General features: G+C 43.6%; 1 protein-coding gene across 4 annotated transcripts in view; it reads right to left on the minus strand.

Moving 5' to 3' along the window:
- samd4b (sterile alpha motif domain containing 4B) overlaps positions 1-15,527 on the minus strand; it is a 91,086-nt gene extending 75,559 nt beyond the window's left edge. The window contains exon 1 of one of the 4 annotated variants that reach the window (XM_072549561.1): positions 15,444-15,527. The gene's annotated coding sequence lies outside the window, so the exon portion shown is untranslated. Of the gene's footprint in view, positions 1-14,925; positions 15,019-15,443 lie in introns of those variants that run through there. The other 3 variants (XM_072549564.1, XM_072549562.1, XM_072549563.1) reach the window with 3 other exon arrangements.
- Between the last annotated feature and the right edge of the window lie 891 nt (positions 15,528-16,418).

The following is a 16,418-nucleotide window of genomic DNA, read 5'->3' on the forward strand; positions in this document are numbered from 1 at the left end:
TGGAGAAATCTGCATTCATCCCTTGTGGTTGGAGGGTTCCCAGGCAGAAGATGAGGCACTCTTCCTCCAGGCGTTGTGTTGCCATGGTCTGGCGATGGAGGAGTCCAAGGACCTGCATGTCCTTGGCGAAGTGGGAGGGGGAGTTAAAGTGTTCAACCACGGGGCAGTTGGGTTGGTTAGTGCGGGTGTCCCAGAGGTGTTCTCTGAAACGTTCCGCAAGTAGGTGGCCTGTCTCCCCAATGTAGAGGAGGCCACATCGGGTGCAGTGGATGCAGTAAATGGTGTGTGGAGGTGCAGGTGAATTTGTGACAAATATGGAAGGATCACTTGGGCCTTGGAGGGAAGTGGGGGGGGGCGCAGATTTTGCATTTCTTGCAATTGCAGGGGAAGGTGCCGGCAGTGAAGGTTGGGTTGGTGGGGGGTGTGGACCTGACAAGGGAGTCACGAAGGGAGTGGTCTTTCCGGAACACTAATAGGGGAGGGGAGGGAAATATATCCCTGGTGGTGGAGTCTGTTTGGAGGAGATTTCAACAGCACAACCAGAGGGCGGTGCTCAAACTTACTAGGCCGATTTTTTCATGACCAATTTACAAAAGAGATCTTTAATACAGAAATCTAAAAGCATGTCATATTTCTATTTCATGGGCTATGGATAGCAAGCTGCTTGCAAAAAGTTTCATTTGAAATTTAACTTGTTCAACAGTTAAGCAAGAAAAATCACAACGTCTTCAGAAACTGACCGCTTACACATAAATCTCCCCATCCTGCAACTGGTTTAGCCAAACCCACTGGCCTTGTTTCACCACAATATATCTAGGAAGCTCATGATCCATAAAATGACAACACAACGCACAGCTGTGTAGAAAAAAGCCCAAACTCAATGGCTGGAATGCCACCTGCTTATGCTCTCAGCTAATGGGCTGCAATAGGTGGAGAAAAGTTGGGAGTAATGGCAAGAAATGCTCAATTATCACACAGTGCTCATCTTGTAAACATTAAATAATAAAACAAAATATCAAGAACCTTGTTCTCAGTTTAAATGATAAATTTTACTTTGCGTTTCATACTAAACACTATCTTCAGCATAGACTGCTACTTTGATAACTCAATAGGCAATTGCACTGCAACACGTGATTCTAAATGACAGACAGTTGTACACAGAACGCCGGTCTTCACGGGAAACTAGGATGCACAGATCACAGCCATGGCCACTAACTAGGAGGGGGAGAAAAATTTCTCAATAGCTCCTATTTCTGATCTTTCAATCCATGTTGGAAAATGCTTTTTTACATTAGGCAAGGGTTAGATAAGATCTGCTGGTGATATCTTCTATGATTAAATTTCCTGCTAACACTAGGTTGAAAAGGGAATTATCATTTGAGTGAGGGTTAAGTGAGAGCTGGATCCCATGTCACTATATTCAGGAGGGGCAAGGGGTATATTGATAGTTAAATTTCCTTGTAACGAAAGGGGAGTACCAATTGCACTAACTACAAAAAAATGGATTCAGGACTTCATTTGCAACTGTAAATTGAAATCATTAGGAATTATTGGCAACTACACAGCACCTTCAAATATAATAACACATTCTAAGCCACTTCAAAGATGCACGGAATATTAAAAAATCACAAAGACAGGGGTGTGTTTTAGGAGCATCTCAAGTGAGGACAGAAAGAAAGCAATAGTGAGATATTGAGAGGGGTTTTAGATTCTGGATGTAAGTTTGCTCGCTGAGTTGGAAGGTACACTTTCAAACGTTTCATCACTACACTAGGTAACATCAGTGAGCCTTTGGTGAAACACTGTTGTTACGGCCCCCTTTTCTATTGTGTGTGTTTAGGTTAGAACTTTATTTCAACGAGCCACCACACACTGCAGCACTGAGGAACTACGAAGAGCAGAAGAAAGTCATATGAACATTGTATGCAAAAGAGCACAGGTACCCAATGAACACAGTCCGACAATTTGTTTTTCTTTGTTGCTGAGAAAAAGACAAAATGTGCCCAGAAGCCCTAGCCACTCTGCCCTACAAAGACATCTCTGAAATGACTGCCAGACTACTCAAGACCTCTTGGCATTATGGTAGACCACAAACCCACACACTAAAATAGCAGCTAATGAACTTAAAAGATCCTATATAGACAACAAGCAAAACAAATGTCATTTACAAAATACCTTGCAAGAACGGTCACAAACACTCCATTGAACAAACAGGCAGAAAACTAGCCACAAAAAGACATGACCCACTCTCACCAGTATCTTTACATACAGAGGAGGAAGGACACCACTTTGACTGGAATAACACATCCATCCTAGGACAAGCCAAACAGAGACATGCACAAGAATTCTTAGAAGCATGGCATTCCAACTGGAACTCTGTCAAACACATTGACTTGGATCTCATCTATCAGCCTCGAAGAAAAACAAACAGGAAATGACATCACAGCCTGAAATGATGTCACCACCCCAAGGAAACCTAAACACAAGTAGAAAGCAGGCCATAACACCAGTGGTTAACTGGAGGCTCACTGATGTTACCTAGCATGGTGACAAAACATCTGAAAACGAACCTTCCAGCTCAGCCAGCAAACTTACACCCAGAACCTTAAGCTGAGCTACAAATCTTCTTCAAACTCATTAGGGGATTTGAGAGTTTAGTGTTGAGTCAGATACATTCATGGTTACCAATGGTGGTGTGAACAAAATCAGAGATGCACAAGAAAGCAAAGTAGATGGAGCACAGAGAGCTAGTGTGGTTGCAGGGCTGAAGGAGATGGCAAAGATATGAAGGGGCAAGGCTATTTGATCATGCATCAACGTAAATATAAGGAGGGCAGGTAGCAAAACAAGTTAAGACAGAAGCTGGAGCACATTCTAAACTCTGCTTGTGAATGGTAGCAGGTTGGAGATGAATCAGAAGTGCCTTGGAATAGTCAAGGCTCAAGGCATGAATGGGAATTTCAGCGACAGACAAGAACCTAAGAAACAAGAGTATAGTTTACTAGGTCTGGTCCACAAACAAGCCGAAGAAGTGAAAGTCATGCACTACTGATCCAGAAATGTTCTTACAGATGAAGTAAATATAGAAATCTTATCCCAAGTTTGATATAACATTAAGATTCTGAACAGCGTGGTTCAATCTGAGGAGTCGCCAAGACACAGGCTCAGAAATTAGGGAATGGAATTTGCATATTTCTTTTCTAAAAAATCCTTAAAGGGGAGTCAGAGGTAGATAAGATACTGAAATTGTTTGGTATTTTTGCCTTTATTGGTCAGAGCATCGAGTATAGAAGTTCACAGGACATATTCCAGCTGTACAGAACATTGGTTAGGCCACATTTGGAATATCGTGTGCAATTCCAGGGTCTCCCTCCTATAGAAAGGATGCTGTTAAACTTGCCAGGAAGGTAAATTAAACTTTTAATAATTTACGTTGTGAATGGGCAGAGCGCACACTGAACAGGAGCAAACACAGGACTGCTGGGTAAGTGAGGTAATATATTTGGGCGGCTGCTTTACCCGAAACTACTTCATGTCTTCCACCTTTCCTCGTCCTCTAATCAAAAAAATAAGGTTCTGTGCAATAATTCGGTAAGGTTGCCAGTTTTTTTCAATAGTCTCTTTAGGAATTCAGAAGTGGAAATGCTCCTCCTGTAGGATGCATGAGGTAAGGGTCTCCACTAGTGTCTCCACTGACTTCACCTGTGGGAAGTGCACCCAACTGCAGCTCCTCGAAAACCACATTAGGAGCTGCAACGGGATAAACTTCGGATCATTTGGGAGATAGAGGGGGTAGTAGAGGGGAGTTACAGGGAGGCAGTCTCATGTCAGGTACAGGAAAAAGGTAGATGGGTTACTGTCAGTGGACAGAAAGGGAACAGGTAGACAGTGCAAGGATCCCATGTGGCTGTCCCTCTCAATAACAGTATACCATTTTGGTTACTGCTTTGGTGGTGGTGGTGGGTTGTTTAACAACCTGCCAGGAGAAAGCCATTGGCCAGGTGTTTGGCAATGATTCTGGCTCTTTGGCTCAGATAATGGTGGGGGAGGGGCAAATAGAAAAATACTAGTTGGACTCCTGGAAGCTATGTTGCTGCCCAGGTGCCAGGGTCTAGGATGTCTCTGATCGAGTCTACAAGATTCTGAAGGGGTTGGGTGAGCAGCCAGAAGTCATGGTGCATATTGGCATCAACGACATTGCTAAGAAAAGGGATGAGGATCTAAAGTGACTTCAGGGAATTAGGTTGGAAGCTAAAATACAGGATGAACAGAGTAGTAATCTCAGGACTACTACTGGTGCCACGTGTTTGTGAGGCATGGAACAGTGAGCGAGTGCAGCTAAATATATGGCTACTGAACTGGTACAAGAGGGAGGGAGTCAGATACATAGATCATTGGGGTACCTTCTGGGGAAAGTGGGACCTGTACATGAAGGACAGCCTGCACTTAAATTGGAGGGACACCAATGTCCTGGGTGGGACATTTGCTGGAGCACTTCAGGAGAGTTCAAACTAATTTGGCAGGGGGGATGGGAACCAGAGATATAGATCAGAGGAGAGGGTAGTTGTTGAAAAGGGCAGAAATAGAATGCAGAGAGTCTGTCAGGAATGATACATTGTTGATAGGGCAAAGAGATGGGTTAAAGTGTGTCTGTTTCAATGAAAGGAGTGTCAGAAATAAGAGTGATGAACTTAGGGGCATGGATCAGTACTTGGAACTATAATGTTGTGGCCATAATGGAGACATGGATTTCACAGGGGGCAGGAATGGTTGCTGGATGTTCCAGAGTTTAGACCTTTTAAAAAAACCAGGGTAAAAGAGGAGGGGGAGTAGCATTGTTAGAGAGTGCAGAAAAGGAGGTTGTTGAGGAGAGTTTGTCTATTGAGTCAGTATGGGTAGAAGTCAGAAACAGGAAAGGAGCAGTCACTTTATTGGATGTTTTCTATAGACCCCCCCCCCCCCCCCCACCGCAGCAGAGAGATGGAAGAATAGATTGGACAGCAGATCTTGGAGAGGTACAGATGTAACAGATGTTGTATGGGTGACTTCAACTTCCCCGATATTGATTGGAACCTCCTTAGCGCAGTTGGTCTGGATGAAGCCGATTTTGTCAGGTGTGTCCAGGAAGGATTCCTGGTTCAATATGTAGATAGGCCAACTAGGAGGCAGGCCATATTGGATTTGATGCTAGGCAATGAGCCAGGCCAGGTGTCAGATCTCTTGGTGGGATAAGATTTCAGTGAGTGACCACAACTGCCTCACCTTTACCACAGCCATGGAGAAGGACAGGACAGTTCTGGAAGGTATTTAATTGGGGGAGGGGAAATCATACTGCTATTGGACAGGAGCTGGAGTATAAATTGGGAACAATTGTTCTATGGGAAATGCACAACAGAAATGTGGATGCTGTTTAAGGAGCACTTATTGTCCCACTGAGACTGGCAATGAATGGTAAGGTGAACGAGCCTTGGATGACAAGAGGAGCTTCTCGTCAAGAGGAAGAAGGATGCTTGTTGAAGGCTGAGGAAGCAAGGATCAGGTACAGCTTTAGAGAAAGGGTAGCTAGGAAAGAACTCAAACGGACCGAGGACAGCTAGGAGGGGACACAAAAAAGCCTTGGCGGGAAGGATTAGGGAAAACCCAAAGGCATTCTACGCTTACTGGAGGAATAAGAGAATGATCAGAGGGAGGGTAGGGCCGATCAGAGGTAGTGGAGGGAACTTGTGCCTGGTATCTGAAGAGGTGGGGGAGGCCCGAACAGTTTTCTGCTTCAGTATTCACTAGAGAGGGGGACCTTGTTGATTGTGAGAACACTGTGGACCAGGTTAATAGACTTTAACAGATTGATATTAAGGAAGTGGATGTGCTGGAAACTCTGGGAAGCATCGAGATAGAAAAGTCCCCAGGGCCAGACCAGATATATCCAAGGTTACTACAGTAAGTGGGAAATGAGATTGCTGCGCCTCTGGCCATGATCTTTGTATTCGCACTCTCCATGGAGTGGCACCAGATGACTGGAAGGAGGCAAATGTTGTTCCTCTGTTCAAGAAAGGGAATACGGAAATCCCTAGGAATTATAGACTAGTGAGTCTTACATCTGTGGTAAGCAAGGTACTGGAAAGGATTCGGAGATAGGATTTATGGATTATTTGGAAAAACATATTTTGATTAAAGATAGTCAGCATGGCTTTGTGAGGGGCAGGTCATGCCGTGCCTCACAAGCCTTATTGAGTTCTTTGAGGATGTGAGGAGACAAGGTGATGAAGGTCAAGCAATGAATGTTGTGTATATGGATTTCAGTAATGCATCAGATGAGGTTCCTCATTCAGAAAGTTAGGAGGTATGGGATACAGTGAAATTTGGCTGGCTGAAAGGAGGCAGTGGGAGGAAAGCATTCTGCCTGGAGGTCAGTGACCAGTGGTATCCTGCAGGGATCTGTTCTTGGGCCTCTGCCCTTGGTAGTTTTTATAAATGACTTGAATGAAGAAGTGGAAGGGTGGGTTTGTACGTTTGCCGATGACACAAAGATCGGTCGTGTTGTAGATAGTGTCAAGGGCTGGTGCTGGCTACAATAAAACACTGACAGGATGCAGAGCTGGGCTGAGAAGTGGCAAATGGAGTTAAACCTGGATAAATGTGAAATGATTCATTTTGGAAGATCAAATTTGAATGCTGAATACAGGGTGAAAGACAGGATTCTTGACAGTATGGAGGAACAGCAGGATCTTGGAGTCTACGTACATGGGTGGCAACTTTTGAGGGACCTAAGTTGAAAAAGTTGTTAAGACAGCATACGGTGTTTTGGCTTTCATTAACGGGGGATTGGGTTTAAAAGCTGTGAGGTGTTGCTGCAGCTCTATAAAACCCTCGTTAGACCACACTTGGAATATTATGTCCAGTTGCATTATAGGAAGGATGTGGACGCTTTAGAGATATTAAAATTATATTAAAAATACACATCAAAATGTGTTGATTCTCTTAGCTGCTGATTGACCGGTTGTAATTCTAGCATTTTTGTTTTAAGATACTGGTGGTGGTTTGAGGGAAGGTGATACTCAGTTCCTTCAACTCCATAAGGCACGTGTTGAAGAAGAAACACAGTATGAGGTGTAAAATGGTGAATGGGCTTACCTAGAAATAAATATTGAGATGTATAACTATTCATGTTATACATTAATGATTTGCAATTTTTGAGAAGATTTGTAGCTCAGGTTGAGGTTCAGGTTGTAAGTTTGCTCGCTGAGCTGGAAGGTTTGTTTTCAGATGTTTTGTCACCATGCTAGGTGACATCATCAGCGAGTCTCCGGTGAAGCACTGGTGTTCTATCCTGCTTTCTAAGTGTGTGTTGGTCTGTTAAGGTGGATGATATCATTTCTGGTTCTTTTTCTCAGAGGTTGGTAAATGAGGTCCAAATCAAATGTGTTTATTGATGGAACTCTTGCTTGAATGCCAGGCCTCTAGGAATTCCCGTGCGTTTCTGTTTAGCCTGTCCTAGGATGGCTGTGTTGTCCCAGTCGAAGTGGTGTCCTTCTTTGTCTGTATGTAAGGATACTAGTGATAATGAGTCATGTCTTTTGGTGGCTAGTTGGTATTAGTGATTCTCGTAGTTAGTTTTCTGCCTGGTCTGTCGAATGTAGTGTTTGCTACAGTCCTTGCAAGGTATTTTGTAAATGATATTAGTTTTGCTGGTTGGTGGTAATAGGGTCCTGAAGGTTTATTAGTAGCTGTTTCAGTGTGTTGGTAGGTTTGTGGGCTACCATGATGCCAAGGGATAGGTGTCATTAATGATTTAGATTAAGGAACTGAGGGCATTGCTGCTAAGTTTGCAGATAGATAGTGTTGAGGAAGGAGGGAGGCTGCAGAGGACTTGGACAGGCTAGGAAGGTGGGTGAAGAAGCGGCAAATGGAATACAATTTGGGAATATGAGAGGTTATGCACTTTGGTAGGAAGAAAAGGTGTCGACTATTTTTTTACATGGGGAAAGGCTTCAGAAACCTGAAGCACAAAGGGATCTGGGTGCCTTAGTTCAGAATTCTTTTAAGATTAATGTGCAGGTACAAATGGAACATTAACATTCATTTCAAGATGGTTAGAATACAAGAGCAGAAATATACTGCTAAGGTTGTAGAAGGCTCTGGTCAGGCTGCATTGCCCTGTATTTAAGGATGGATGTGCTGGCATTGGAGGGGATCTAGAGGAAGTTTACAATGATCCCAGGGATGACGGGCTTGTCAAATGAGCAAGTGTTGAGAACTCCAGGTCTGTACTTGGCGTTTACAAAGATAAGCGTGATCTCGTGAAACTTAGAATATTGAGAGACCTAGATAGAATGGACGCTTCCGCTAGGAAAAACTAGGACCTGAAGGCACAGCCTCAAAATGAAGGAGTGGCCCTTCAGAACTAAAATGAGAAGGAATTTCTTCAGCCAGAACTTGGTGAATCTGTGGAACACATTGACTTAGCCTCCACAGACCTTTGTGGCATAGAGTGCATTTAAGACCAGGTTATACAAGTCCTTAATTAGTAAGGGCATCAAAAGCTATGGGGAAAAGGCAGGAGAATGAGGTTGAGAATCATAACAGCCACAATCTAATGGCAGAGCAAATTAGAGGGGCTGAATGGCTTAAGGTCTTATGGCCTTAACTCCTCAAACATTCGCACTGCAGTAACCAGAAGGACAACTTCACATTTGTTAAAAGCAAATCCAGAACAGGTCACCAGACAGCTCTTTTATCCCCTGGATGACTAAAGGTAGGAAGGACTCAGGCATATGTTCCTGTGAAGATGAAAACAGAAAACATGGACACAATTCACATGTGGGAAAATGATAGCATTGGTGTGTCAAGAACACAGCTCAGATGGACTGAGTTATTCTTCAACCAAATTAATTTCAAAAGTGAGCTGGACAAAGGAGATAGGGAGAAAGTGTTCCTGCGTAAAAAAGGAACAAGGACAAATGGACAGATTTAAAATTGTATTCAAACAAAGCATGGGTGATAAGAAAAAGTTTTTTCACAAGGGTGGAGAATGCACTGTCTCAGAGTAGTGGAGGTAGTTTCAATTGAGGCAATCAAGAGGGCATTAGATGATTTGGATAAAAATAAAACAAGCTTATGGGAAAAGAGCAAGAGATTGGCAATAGACAATAGACAATAGACAATAGATGCAGGAGTAGGCCATTCTGCCCTTCGAGCCTGCACCGCCATTCAATATGATCATGGCTGATCATTCCTAATTAGTATCCTGTTCCAGCCTTATCTCCATACCCCTTGACTCCACTATCTTTAAGAGCTCTATCCAATTCTTTCTTAAAAGAATCCAGAGACTGGGCCTCCACTGCCCTCTGGGGCAGAGCATTCCACACAGCCACCACTCTCTGTGTGAAGTAGTTTCTCCTCATCTCTGTCCTAAATGGTCTACCCCGTATTTTTAAGTTGTGTCCTCTGGTTCGGCACTCCCCCATCAACGGAAATATGTTCCCTCCTGCCAGAGTGTCCAGTCCTTTCATAAGCCTATACGTTTCAATCAGATCCCCTCTCAGTCTTCTAAACTCAAGGGTATACAAGCCCAGTCGCTTCAGTCTTTCCGTGTAAGGCAATCCTGCCATTCCAGGAATTGACCTCGTGAACCTACGCTGCACTCCCTCAATAGCCAGAATGTCTTTCCTCAAATTTGGAGACCAGAACTGTACACAGTACTCCAGGTGTGGTCTCACCAGGGCCCTGTACAGCTGCAGAAGCACCTCTTTGCTTCTATACTCAATCCCTCTTGTTATGAAGGCCAGCATGCTATTAGCCTTCTTCACGACCTGCTGTACCTGCATGCTTGCCTTCATTGACTGGTGGACAAGAACACCCAGATCTCTCTGAACAGCCCCTTTACCTAATTTGATACCATTGAGGTAGTAATCTGCCTTCCTGTTCTTGCCACCAAAGTGGATAACCAGACATTTATCCACATTAAACTGCATCTGCCATGCATCTGCCCACTCACCTAACTTGTCCAGGTCACCCTGTAATCCCCTAACATCCTCATCACATTTCACCCTACCACCTAGCTTTGTGTCATCAGCAAATTTGCTAATGTTATTGCTGATACCATCTTCTATATCATTTACATATATTGTAAAAAGCTGCGGTCCCAGCACGGATCCCTGCGGTACCCCACTGGTCACTGCCTGCCATTTCGAAATGGAGCCGTTAATCACTACCCTTTGTTTCCTGTTAGCCAACCAATTCTCTATCCAATCTAGTACTTTGCCCCCAATCCCGTGCGCCCTAATTTTACTCACTAACCTCTTGTGTGGGACTTTATCAAAAGCTTTCTGAAAGTCCAGGTACACTACATCCACTGGATCTCCCTCGTCCATCTTCCGAGTTACATCCTCAAAAAATTCAAGAAGATTAGTCAAGCATGATTTCCCCTTCATAAATCCATGCTGACTCTGTCCTATCCTGTTACTATTATCCAGATGTGCCGTAATTTCATCCTTTATAATAGACTCCAGCATCTTTCCCACCACTGAGGTCAGACTAACTGGTCTATAATTTCCTGCTTTCTCCCGCCCACCCTTCTTAAAAAGTGGCACAACATTAGCCGCCCTCCAATCCTCAGGAACCAACCCCGATTCTATTGAACTCTGGAAAATAATCACCAGCGCATCCACGATTTCCCGAGCCACCTCCTTCAGTACCCTGGGATGCAGGCCATCAGGTCCCGGAGACTTATCAACCTTCAGACCTAACAGTCTCTCCAACACCAAATCCTGGCAAATAGAAATTCCCTTAAGTTCAGGTCCTTCAGCCACTGTTACCTCAGGGAGATTGCTTGTGTCTTCCCCAGTGAACACAGATCTGAAGTACCCATTTAATTCCTCTGCCATTTCTTCGTTCCCAGTAATATATTCCCCTGCTTCTGTCTTCAAGGGCCCAATTTTTGTCCTAACCATTTTTTTGCCTTGGACATACCTAAAAAAGCTTTTACTATCCTCCTTTATATTCTTGGCCAGTTTACCTTCGTACCTCATTTTTTCTCTGCGTATTTCCTTCTTACTAATCCTCTGTTGTTCTTTAAAAGCTTCCCAGTCCTCCGTTTTCCCGCTTATCTTCGCTAAGTTATACTTTTTCTCTTTTAACCTTATATGTTTCTTTACTTCCCTTGTCAGCCACGGCCGCCCATGTCTCCTCCTGGGATCTTTCTTCCTTTTAGGAATGAACTGATCCTGCATCTTCTGCATTATACACAGAAATATCTGCCATTGTTCCTCCACGGTCTTCCCTGTTAAGGTATTAAACCATTGAACTTTGGCCAGTTGCTCCCTCATAGCTCCATATTTCCCTTTATTCAACTGAAATATTGTCACTTCAGATTGTACCCACTCCCTCTCAAATTGCAGATTGAAGCTTATTGTATTATGGTCACTACTTCCCAATGGCTCCTTCACTTCGAGGTCACTGACCAATTCTGGTTCGTTACACAATACCAGATCCAGAATCGCCTTATCCCTGGTCGGCTCCAGCACCAGCTGCACTAAAAATCCATCTCTGAGGCACTCCACAAAGTCTCTTTCTTGAGGCCCGATACCATCCTGATTCTCCCAGTCTACCTGCATGTTAAAATCCCCCATAACAACTGTAGTACACTAGGCACTGATGCTCACTTGAAGGGCCAATGCAGATGATAGGCAGAACTTTCTTCTGTACGATAAGACATCTGCTTTCTATGAAGACTACATTTTTGAAACCCACAATTAGAAAAGAAAATGTCTTCAATTGCTCCTTTGCATCCTGAAAACCAGGATTCCTGACTACCAGGAAACTGAAAAACAATTGGTTTCAAACCAATTATATCATCCAACCTCTCTCATGTGCTCAGTGTTCAGCTGGGAACCTTTGTTGAATTTTAGTTGTGGTTTGGTAAATAACATTCACATACTAGCTTGAGTGTTATAGATTAGAGTCCCATTCCAGACACAAATAATCCAGACTGACACTCCCACGTGCAATCCTAGGGTGCAGTGAGGCGTTACTTTTCAGACAAGATGCTCAACTAAGAGAAAAGACTGGTTCTCAGTCTGATATCAAATATAGCCATGGGATGTTTTCAGAGACAAACCCTGGTCAGTATTTCTCTCTAAATCAGGTGAAGTAGATGGGATGATGTTCTTTGTGGAGCTTACTGTGCACAATTGGCTGCCACACTGTACTTTTAAAACATCATCATGGTTTTAAAGAACTTTGAAACATTCTGACTTATGAAGGTGCTGTATAGATGCAAGTCTTTCTTGAGCAATACAATTTGTTAGCAGCAACAACCCTCTGGAACCTCACCCAAAAAACCAGCCAAGACAGCCCACGTCATGATCCTGTACAACCTCTTAGGACCAATCCCATTACTGCTTCTATACACTTGGGACCAGAGCTCACTAAATTGCAGCCAGGAACAGAAAGCCTGTTTTATGTTTTCTCTTCCATGATCCAGTGGTATTAAGCTCACTGACATGAGCCCTCACTACCACCACAGATCAGGAATTAAGTTGGAGATATTCAGGTCCACATAGCCTCGTGCAAGCCAGATGAGTACAGCATCATGAATCATAGGGTATAAAGTATCAGTACCCCTGTCCTCGCACTTATTTCTAATCTATACACAGAAATCAGACAAAACAAAACTACTTTAGCTTCAATGTACTTTTTGTATTCTGCTGTCATGCAATATTAAAATATTTCCAAACTAAACATCAGCCTTTTCTTAAACATCTCTTTACCTACAAATAACTTCAAACAATTTCAAAGGCAGCATAACTGATATATACCACAAAACACAAGTCAGGTCAGCTGCTGCATCACTGCCCTGTTGTGCAACTGAGCCATACAGCAGCAGAATGTCCAAGTCTGATATTGGCTGATCATAAAGGAGGCAACAACTATGGTGCTACAGGTAGTTTTGCTTCTAAGCTGACAGGTGGAGAATAAATCAGCCAGAGTCATACTGCTTATCATAAGAGCACCCTGCCCTTTTGACCATTCTGAAAAGTGTAGTCAAAAGTCAGATTCATCATTCACCCACAACAGAAGATTGATAGGTGACAAATTGTTAACTGTCAGAATTATGGAAAGACAAGTTGGAAAAAGGGAAATTTGGTGATAGATACTGGAGAGGAATTGCAAAGATGAAACAGATTCAACCAAAGAAAACTAAAGATTTATTTTGAAAGTATCAGACGCTTTTGGTGTCATTACTGCCTTTCTCAAGTTAGTCAAAGACTATGCTACCAGAGTTTTAAAAAGAGCCACACAACCCCACCCCAAACTCCATATCACTGTCCCCAAGCCCACATTTTGGGCCATCAGCCAGATTAGACTAACTGCTGACACCCAACCTATAAATGCACTTGCACTCTTCCAGAAAGACCGTTGTTAACTACCGGCTGAGGTCCTCACCAAGGTGCAGAGATGGGAGACTGATGTTAAGCTTACTTTGGTGAGCCTTGATTATGGGAAAGAAACCAGCCAGCGACCCTGCTCTCATTACTGACCAGGCTACCTCACACGGTTGAATAGCCAACAATAATCGCCACAAAGACTCAGATGAATAAAAAGGGCACCTGGTTGGTACAAGTCAGAAGCAGCATATAAAAGCAGAATACATCAAGTGCAGCAAATAAGCATTCTCGATAAACTAATCAAATAATAAGGCAAAAGTGAGGACTGTAGATGCTAGAAATCAGAGTCTAGATGGAAAAACACAGGTCAGGTAGCATCCAAGGAGCACTTGCCAAATAATAAATCTAAAATGAATTTCTCTTCTATGGCTCAATATAAAAAAACCCTCCAAAGTTGGGCTCAAACCCAGAATAAACATTTTGCCCTGGGAGCAAAGTAAACCCAAGCACAAGACTATCAAGCCAGACTTCTTGACAGTCTCAATGCATTCACAACATGAAGTTCTCAGCAAAAAAAAAATCCTCAATTCAGAAATCTAACTCTGAATGGGTACAGCAAAATTATAGATTGTAGCCAATCCCAGTTTCACCAGTGTTCAGGCATGAGAGAGAGAGAGGGGATCCACTGTATATTTTAATGAGGAATTATTTCATGTTCACATTATGTCCAAAGTGGGAAGGTACAGCACTCAATATTAATCATCTTACCATATTTAAAGTCATTAATATCATTACACTGCTTTGGAATACTCAACCATAAACTGAAACGTTGAATGTAATTGGCATTCAGCCTTTAAGTGAGAACAGTTTCCTTCCACCATCAGTTGTTAATTCATAATTCACGTCAGCAGATAATCATGAGCAACAGGTAACTCACAGGTTGCAGTTAGCCAACCACAACAAAAACTGTACTAATAAAGTTAGTACAAGGTGCTTTTCAAAAATATTAAACTTGTTAATCATAACTTTTTGACATCAAGTTTAATAGATGTTAAAAGATGCTAAAACTCCCTAACAAGAGAAGTCAGTAGTTCACCATACCAAACAACTCACATACAATATTGTGAATAGATGTAAAATTAATTCTTTAGACTAATCATACACTGTGTACACAAAAAACACTCTTGACAACACACTGATATTTATAACTTTTAGGTAGATACAGCAGGACACCAAAATTATAAATAGAACAGGTCCAGTTCTTTTTTAAGCTACAAAATGATCTGAAACTGATGACACGAACAGTTCAGCTGTGTCATGCAATCTTTTTTCAATCAAACTCACTAAAATGCTGCAATGAGTTTTATTTCAGAGTAAAAGTCATCCTCTTCCCTTAAATATGCTTTCCCACAAGAGGGTATAAAAAAAGAACACCAGACTGAAATTCCTTTGAAAACAAAAATTTAAAAAAAGATTAGAATAAAAAAAAAAGTGGCGGGGAAGCAAATCTGGAGGCAAAAGAGGGAGAAGATCTACATACCAACGCTCAGACTTTCCACCAGGATGGAGGAGGTTTGCCTTGGGAACTGGGGTGGGTTTTTATTTGGTGTGTTGTGAGAGTGAGTGGGAGATAACTGATAAAACGTGAGGCTGAGCAGCTTTGGCTTCTCCTCACAGCTACCTCCCCCCCCCTTTCCCCACACACGCAGAGACATGAGATGTTTGTGGTTTTAATCCCCTCCCTTTCCAGGCCAGGGGAATGGTCTACACCCTCTGTCCAGCCCCACAGCCAAACTCCTCCAACCCTCAGCCCGTCATGGAGGCACTTCAACACCCATCACCCCCACCTCCTTCCTTACCCTCCCTCAAGTGATGTGCGAGGCCTAACCCTCCTCTTCCCATTCCCCGTCTCTCTCTCTCTCCCCCCCCAACATGTTTCTACAGGGGAGGGGGGGGGGGGTGAGGAGAAAATAAAAATAAATGTCATCCAATCGATCCCATTCCAGCCCCGTTCGACAGCCCGTACCCGACATTTAGTCAAAAACATCAATTATTTACCCATCCGCCGTCGAATTTTCTCGATTTTCCCCCCTCCTCACCTGTGGTGCTGAGGTGGATGATGGGGGGGGGGGAGGGGAGGGGGGTGGGGGTGGGTTCCAATGGCGGGCCCCCACGTCGGAAGGGGAGGGGGGGGCGGGGAAGGAGGGAGAAAATCGGCCGCGCCAAATCTGCCGGGTCGCACTAACTTGATGGGGGCCTCGCCGTCGGCCTTCGCTCATTGATGGGTGCTGTGGCCTGCCCCTCTCATCTACCGCGGCTCAATTGGTTAACCGAGCTGTCCATCTTATGGTAGCCCCGTCATCACGTTCGGTTGCCATCGGAGGAGTGGGCGGGATTAGGACGTGATGTCACAGTGTGCCGGAAACTATGGGGGTACCGTAGACGCAGGGCACGCCGGGCACGCCGGGGGTTGTAGTTCTTAATCCTCCCATCGCTCTCAGGGCGCATCCCGGACAACAACAACTTGAGTTTATATAGCGCCTTGTCATCGCAGTGATAATGTCTTCCCTCTCGAGATGATGGGATGGGAATCAAACAAAATTCGAGGAATGAGCGACCCATGAGATGTTTTAGGATAATTTTTTGGTGAAAGTTTAGAGCAGTAACATTATAGAGAAGAGCTTTTACAGAGGGATTACCAGATTTGGGACCCTCCAACTACAGCAGAGCCATTAAGGGGAATGCTACCAAGGGTGCATGGTCATGTACAGCACTGAAACAGACCTTTTGGCCTAACTCGCCCATGCCGACCAGATATCCTAAACATATTTAGTCCCATTGTCAGCACTTGGCTTATACCTCTCTAAACCCTTCCTATTCATATAGCCATCCAGATGCCTTTTAAATGTTGTAATTATACCAGCCTCCACCACTTCCTCTGGCATCTCATTCAATACATGCACCACCTTCCACCTAACAATATTTCCTCTCTCAGCTTTAACCTATGCCCTCTAAAAGACCTTGATGATTCAC

Source organism: Chiloscyllium punctatum, chromosome 29, assembly GCF_047496795.1.
Source record: "Chiloscyllium punctatum isolate Juve2018m chromosome 29, sChiPun1.3, whole genome shotgun sequence".
Lineage (NCBI taxonomy): Eukaryota > Metazoa > Chordata > Chondrichthyes > Orectolobiformes > Hemiscylliidae > Chiloscyllium > Chiloscyllium punctatum.